General features: G+C 39.8%; 1 protein-coding gene across 1 annotated transcript in view; it reads left to right on the forward strand.

Annotated features, from left to right (window-relative positions):
* LOC109819607 (caffeic acid 3-O-methyltransferase) overlaps positions 1-246 on the forward strand; it is a 9341-nt gene extending 9095 nt beyond the window's left edge. Inside the window, 1 exon segment of the mRNA XM_020385388.1 lies at positions 1-246. This exon segment is cut by the window's left edge and continues 320 nt beyond it. The gene's annotated coding sequence lies outside the window, so the exon portion shown is untranslated.

The following is a 7919-nucleotide window of genomic DNA, read 5'->3' on the forward strand; positions in this document are numbered from 1 at the left end:
CGAAACTTAAAAATAATATTGCAGCTCAGCAAACTCATTTGCAGGAGTTTTGTTTCATTTTGGGGTTGTCTGGTTGACATAAAACGGAGATGCAACAGAAAATACTTTTAGTTAAATTTCTATTTTTGATGCTTAATTACTTAGAGGTAATGAGAGGATTATTGGATTTTCTAAGTTAAGGGCAATGTCTTTGGATCAATTTTGTATTGTACGTGATGTGTCAAAGGTCGCTATCATTATATCAAACTTCAGAAGTAGCGGTGAGAATTGAGAGTTGTATTTCTATGCTCTTAGTATGTCTATACAGATTGAGCATCATTTTTATAGAGCAAAATTACAGATTGAGCATTACTTTCATAGGGCAAAGCATGTACTCATAGAGAGGTGTTATGGTATTCCCATTTGTCGAAATACAACTCGCCAAATAATGGGCGAGTGTATTTCTGCAAGCAAGGTCCCAACCAGTTTGGTGGCCCAAGCTCAGCGGAGGTCCCAACTTGGCCAACTCACCAAGCCAATACTCTTCATGATGACTCGAGGGCCGGTCAGTCGACCCTCTTATCGAAGTCGACTCGCCTGAAGCCTACACAATGCCTTGCGAGGACGACTTGATGGACGTTAGTTCTCGGCCAAACTGGAGGATAATATTTGCATCGAGCTTTTCCCTTTGGCCACGTGTTAGTACCTCAGTCAACACTAGATAGATCCCATCATGACCCTAGCTCCGATAGTCTTCATGACTTGTCATATCACAGGGGCTCTGCCCCATACTCCCTCTCTCTTCTCGTTTAATGCTGAGGAGATTCTCCCTCCAGTCGCCAGCCGACACCCGTAAAGTGTGATTGCTGACGCAGCCACTAGCCCATACTCCTCTCTCTTTTCTCATTTAATGCTCAGGAGATCCTCCCTCCAGTCGCCAGTCGACACCTGTAAAGTGGATGCTGACACAACTACCAGCCCATACCTCGCCATCACTACTTCATAATCGGCCGAGATGTCCAATCTACCTTTCTCCCATAATATATATATATATATATATATATTATATATATATATATATATATATATATATAGTACTATTTGCCTTTCGCGGCGGGGGGGGAAAATAGAAAACAAAAGATAAAATTCTAAGTTCTGATCTTTTCCTTCCACTCAAGTTCATCATCTAACTTGATCGTGGGAGGTACAACGGGGGAACCAATCCCCGTCCTCTCACGGGTTTCTACATGTGCAGACTGTTCAGCAACCCCAATTCAAGAACTAGACGTAAAGTCGGAGAAGGAGGTGATCCCTTCATCAATCTCCTCTACCTCATCGAAATTATCCTACCTCGGATACATACTGACTGTGATCATATAAACCATCAACAAGAGGTATTTTCATTTAGATTCACTTTTAGAAACTCATGACCAGTAAAATTTGGACCTAGGTTCTTCTAATACCATGTCTACATTCTGTAATAATACATCAAAACTCCGAAGTTGTGGCATGAATGAAGGGTTATAAGTTTATGCTCTGAGGTGTTTGAAGTTCTTAAGGTGAGTTTGGAGAGAGAATTCTTTGCAAGGAAGGATTAGATGTGATAATAGAAAATACTTTGCACTTTCTGCTACGAGCTCCTTGCATTAGTTTTGTTTCCTTAGGTTTTTACTTTTTATTTTTTTTTCTTTAATGAAAGCAGCTAACAGTAATATGCACAAATGAGTAAATTCTGATTTGGAAGAATCATAACTAAATTATCTATAACAACTAATCTTATGATATTAAAACAGAGGAAGCAATATAATTCTTGATATTTTCTGCGTGTGTGACTAGTACTTGATTCACAACTTTGTATTCAAAAGTAGCACTTAAATTACTCTTTGTGACTTTTCCCTTAGTATAAGGGAGAAGTGTTCCTAAGGTGATGCCTTAGGTAAAATCATCTAAGGACGCGGCCTAAAATTACATGATTGAGCTACATTATGGTTGATCCGCTCCGTTAAACTTGATCTACATATTCTAAAACCCTAACACACCAAGTTTAGGATGAACCCGTTGTCATTTGACCATTCATCCACTCGTATCAATTTTAACAGTTTCGAATGAATAGAACTTTTCACATGGCTCGACGGAGGGTCAAACGACGATGAGTTCACCCCAAACTTGATGTGTTTTGGTTTTAGAATATGTAGACCAAGTTCAACGGAGCGGATCATCAACAATGTAGCTCAATCATGTGATTTTAGGCTGCGTCCTTAGATGGTTATCTAAGGTGTCACCTTATGAACACTTTTCCCTTAGTATAAGGGAGAAGTGTTTCTAAGGTGACGCCTTAGGTAATCATCTAAGGACGCGACCTAAAATTATATGATTGAGCTACATTATGGATGATCTGCTCTATTGAACTTGATCTACATATTCTAAAACGTCAACACACCAAGTTTGGGGTGTACCCGTTGTCGTTTGACCATTTATCCACTCGTATCAATTTTAACGGTTTTGAATGAATAGAACTTTTCACATGGTTCGACAGAGGGTCAAACGACGATGAGTTCACCCCAAACTTGATGTGTTTTGGTTTTAGAATATGTAGACCAAGTTCAACGGAGCGGATCATCAACAATGTAGCTCAATCATGTGATTTTAGACCGCGTCCTTAGATGGTTATCTAAGGTATCACCTTAGGAACACTTTTCCCTTAGTATAAGAGAGAAGCGTTCCTAAGGTGACGCCTTAGGTAATCATCTAAGGACGTGACCTAAAATTATATGATTGAGCTACATTATGGATGATCCGCTCCGTTGAACTTGATCTACATATTCTAAAACCCCAACACACCAAGTTTGGAATGAACCCGTTGTCGTTTGACCATTTATCCACGCGTATCAATTTTAACGGTTTCGAATGAATAGAACTTTCCACATGGCTCAACGGAGGGTCAAACGACGATGAGTTTACTCTAAACTTGATGTGTTTTGGTTTTAGAATATGTAGACCAAGTTCAACGGAGCGGATAATCAACAATGTAGCTCAATCATATGATTTTAGGCCGCGTCCTTAGATGATTATCTAAGGTGTCACCTTAGGAACACTTTTTCCTTAGTATAAGGGAGAAGTGTTCCTAAAGTGACGCCTTAGGTAATCATCTAAGAACGCGGCCTAAAATTACATGATTGAGCTATATTATGGATGATCCGTTCCGTTGAACTTGATCTACATATTCTAAAACCCTAACACACCAAGTTTGGGATGAACCCGTTGTCGTTTGACCATTCATCCACTTGTATCAATTTTAACGGTTTTGAATGAATAAAACTTTTTACATGGCTCGACGGAGGGTCAAACGACGATGAGTTCACCCCAAACTTGATGTGTTTTGGTTTTAGAATATGTAGACCAAGTTCAACGAAGCAGATCATCAATAATGTAGCTCAATCATGTGATTTTAGGCCGCGTCCTTAGATGATTATCTAAGATGTCACCTTAGGAACACTTATCCCTTATACTAAGGGAAAAGTGTTCCTAAGGTGACACCTTAGATAACCATCTAAGAACGCGACCTAAAATCACATGATTGAGCTACATTGTTGATGATCCGCTCTGTTGAACTTGGTCTACATATTCTAAAACCAAAACACATCAAATTTGAGGTGAACTCCTCGTCGTTTGACCATTCATCCACTCGTATCAATTTTAACGGTTTCGAATGAATAAAACTTTTTACATGGCTCGACGGAGGGTCAAACGACGATGAGTTCATCCCAAACTTGATGTGTTTTGGTTTTAGAATATGTAGACCAAGTTCAACGAAGCAGATCATCAATAATGTAGCTCAATCATGTAATTTTAGGCCGCGTCCTTAGATGATTACCTAAGGCGTCACCTTAGGAACACTTCTCCCTTATACTAAGGGAAAAGTGTTCCTAAGGTGACGCCATAGGTAATCATGTAAGGACGCGGCCTAAACTTACGTGATTGAGCTACATTGTGGATGATCCGCTTGTTGAATTTGATCTACATATTCTAAAACCCCAACACACCAAGTTTGGGGTGAACCCATTGTCGTTTGACCATTCATCCACTCGTATCAATTTTAACGGTTTCGAATGAATAGAACTTTTCACATGACTAGACGGAGGGTCAAACGACGATGAGTTCACCCCAAACTTGATGTGTTTTGGTTTTAGAATATGTAGACCAAGTTCAACGGAGCGGATCATCAACAATGTAGCTCAATCATGTGATTTTAGGCCGCGTCTTTAGATGGTTATCTAAGGTGTCACATTAGGAACACTTTTCCCTTAGTATAACTAACTAATCATGAAACTTAAAAGACAGATAAGTGTAGGTAAATAAAATTACCTTTATTCCTAACAAATGAAGTCTAAAAGTTCGCTTGCATGACTTAACCCCGCCTGAATATTTAAGTTCGCATGAATAAAGCTCATTTTGCTTGTTCGCCTGAACAACCAAGTACACACCAAGTCAAGTTCGCCTGACTCTGCATACCAAGTCAAGTTCGTCTGAATAACTTAACTTCGCTAGCAGAGCTAAGTTCGCTAGATAACTTAGCTTCGCCTGAATCGTTCATACCAATCCAAGTTCGTCCGAACTGTTTGGGCTTCGCCAGGGTGGCTCGTGCGAAGTTAAGTTCGTCTGAATACTTAACTTCGCCTATACGAGTTAAGCTCGCCTGAACGCTTAACTTATGAGGTTCGCCTGCACGAGTTAAGCTCGCCTGAACGATTAACTTACAAGGTTCGCCTACATGTTTTAAGTCTCGCCTGAACGCTTAAAGCTCGCCTGCATGTTTCAAGCTCGCCTGAATTGTTTGACCAAATCAGCCACTAAAGCCTGGATTGTGGGTGCGATTACAACCATTTCCCCACGTTTTAGAAAGTGGTTACATGCCATTCCTCTCTATTAAAAGCCACGAATGGCTACAGAAAAAGGACTTTGCGGCAATTAAGAGATCTAGCATTAAGAAAGCCGAACTTTGCATCTTGGGCATTCAGCCTTCACATTCTAGCTCGGGCATTCGAACTCAAGAGACAAAGCTTCTACCACGCGCTGAAGTTTGTTCACGACCTCGTTCAAATCGTCAAAGGGAAGCAAACTCGACTCAAACATCGAGCAAAGCATTCTATCGCCCCGACGATCCCAAGTTAAACAAAGAGAGATCGAATCAATTCTTTCTTCTTCTGTGTACAAGCGATTTTCAGTTTGTAACAAACAATTCAATTAATATAAATTTGAGATCAATTTTTACGACCTACAATAAGTTAAAGAGTATAAACAAATAGGTCACTGCTGATGATATGCTATTATAAACCGTAAAGAGTTAAAGTAGGGAAGCTTGCTGATATTTTTAATTGATTGAAAGCTACTTGATATTTTTAATTGATTGAAAGCTACTTACTTTGTTTTTTTTTTAATGTCATTTTATACAATAGGAAAGTTGGTTACTGTCTTGTTGATAGAGCTGGTAAAAGATGAAATCGAACTGACTACGAGATGTTCTTATTTGTATTTGTTTAAAGTTATCAAATTCAAACTCAAATACTTAATATTTGTTAAATATTCATGAATACTAATCGAATATTAAAGTATATTTATTTTTTAAGAAATTTGATTTTTAAATAGTATTTAAATTTATTATTGAATTATTCCTTTACAAAATATTATGTATATATATTTAATTCAAAATTTTCATTAGATAATTAATTTTAGATTATTTAAGTCTCAAAATTAGTGCTTAAAACTTAAGTAAAAATGGTAAGTGGGTGGAGAATATAAGATCACACGTATGTAATAATACAAATTATAAGCAATCAAATTTTAAATGAATATTCAATAAACAAACGAATTGATTGAATGTACATCTTGTTAAATTCTATTTGTTGGTAAACTTGAATACTAAAAATTATTTGCTCAGTGTTAAATAAGCTATCGAGTTGAATATGACGGAATAGTTACCTGAACAATTAACAAACTACTTATTAATTATTTAGTTCATTTCAGCCCCTACTTGTTGAAACTCCATGCATGATGGCAATTCCATAGTCTGATTTATTGTATATTAAAAATATTTATTTAAATAAGGAGGAAGGTTACAAATGATGATGCCATAAACTTTTTATATAAGAAAAATAAGAAGTACACTGAGTTATAGAAGCAGGAGAATTGCAATATACAGGATGCACTGGGCATCTCAAATCTATCTTTCTATTATACTAAAATAATTGTTGACGAGTGGAAAATATAGTTTTTTTTTGTTTCCCAATATTAATTCATATGCTTGGCTATAACTATAGAATCACCGTGATAATTAATTTATTTTGTATTGCCCTCGGTAAACAGACGGGTATTTGTTTACACTAATGTCGTCGGGTTTCCAACAAAAAAGTGATATGGATGGGCGATCTTTTTTGAATAAATGTTTACAAGATCATAATAAAATTTTATAATTTTCAGTTTTGTGTACATTGCACGTGTAGAAAATAGTTGTTAATTAAAAAGTTTAGATACAATAAAACCACCAAATTTCGCCCATAGTAAGTGATGCAAATGGTTTGAAGCGCAGTGATAAGAGTAGAGATCCTCGTACCTGACCAAGAATTCCCTTGTATTCCAAAAGAAAAAATATCAAACATTTCCACGTCACTAAATACCAACCGCCTCCTCTCCCTTCCCCACTCTCAAACCCGCATTTTTTAAAAAAAACAACCCCCCACCCTCCCCCCCCCCCCCCCCCCCCCCCCCCCCCCCCCCTCCCCCCCCCCTTACATCTTCACCCAAGCAAATTAAACCCGGACCAATAGAAGAAAAGCCCAAATTAGAACCCCGCCATGCCTCGCGAGCATCCTCCTCTCTGTCACCCACGCGGCCCCACCATCCTGATCCGTCCTCCGCCGTCCGCTTTAACCTCCTCATCGTCGTTGGCCGTCACGGTCACCGTCTTACCTCCTCTTCCTCTGCTTCTTTGGCCTGCTCTCCATCTTCGCCCGCCGCTACTTTGCGACCGTCCACGGCCGCGGCAACATCGCCGTGCGAGCTCTGCCCCGCGCTACCTCGGGCGCGCTGGCGCGTCTGTCTGCGGGGCTCGACCTGGCGAACTGTACGAGCTCTGCCCGTGCTAACTTACACTGGCGGAGCCAAAAGGATGTACTGCCAGAAATCGAAAATATCAATTTTTTTTTTGTTATTTATTTGATATTATTGACAGGGGAGTTGGCCAAACAATACATATATATTCTATAGATCAAAACATACTGTATGGATTTAGTTATTTTGATACTATATGGATTTAGGTTTGATACCCTTCGTTCGTTCCAAGGATCAGGAGGAAGTTCTCTCGTCAAACTAAAAAAAAATAATAAAATTTGTTTTCCAATAAAAAGCTTTATTGGTGAAAATGCATATGAGTTATAAATCTTGAATCAGATTCAAACCACAATTATTGTTCTAACTGCATGCGGCAGGTAGTCGGCTGTGTGGGTTTTGGTGAGTTCGAGGAGAAGGAGAGGGTGAAGTTAATACCCGGCGTGCGGGGACACGTGTTCCACCCTGACTGCATCGATGGCTGGGCTGGTTTACCACGGCCTCGTGCCGATCTGTCGCTCCGCTCTCGGCTATTGGATCCGGGTACGAGAAACCATTGGCTCGAGTTTGGGTCCATTTAAACACCGGCGGGGGTCCACGAGGCGAAGCCCAGGCATGGTGATAGTGAAAATCAGAGAGAAGAAAAATTTGGCGGCGATTAGGCGAGGAGCACGAGCTTTAATGGAAAGCACAGAGAGGATACAGTGTTCCCTGCGGCGCACCGGCAGCGTTTAGCATTCGGGTGTGGGCCGTGGAAACCCGAACGCGACCTGACCCGCTTGTGCCATGGACTTGCGGGGGAATGAGGCGACCGGCTTCGGAGGCACTCTCTCTCT

The sequence above is a fragment of the Asparagus officinalis genome, chromosome 1 (genome assembly GCF_001876935.1).
Source record: "Asparagus officinalis chromosome 1, Aspof.V1, whole genome shotgun sequence".
NCBI lineage: Eukaryota > Viridiplantae > Streptophyta > Magnoliopsida > Asparagales > Asparagaceae > Asparagus > Asparagus officinalis.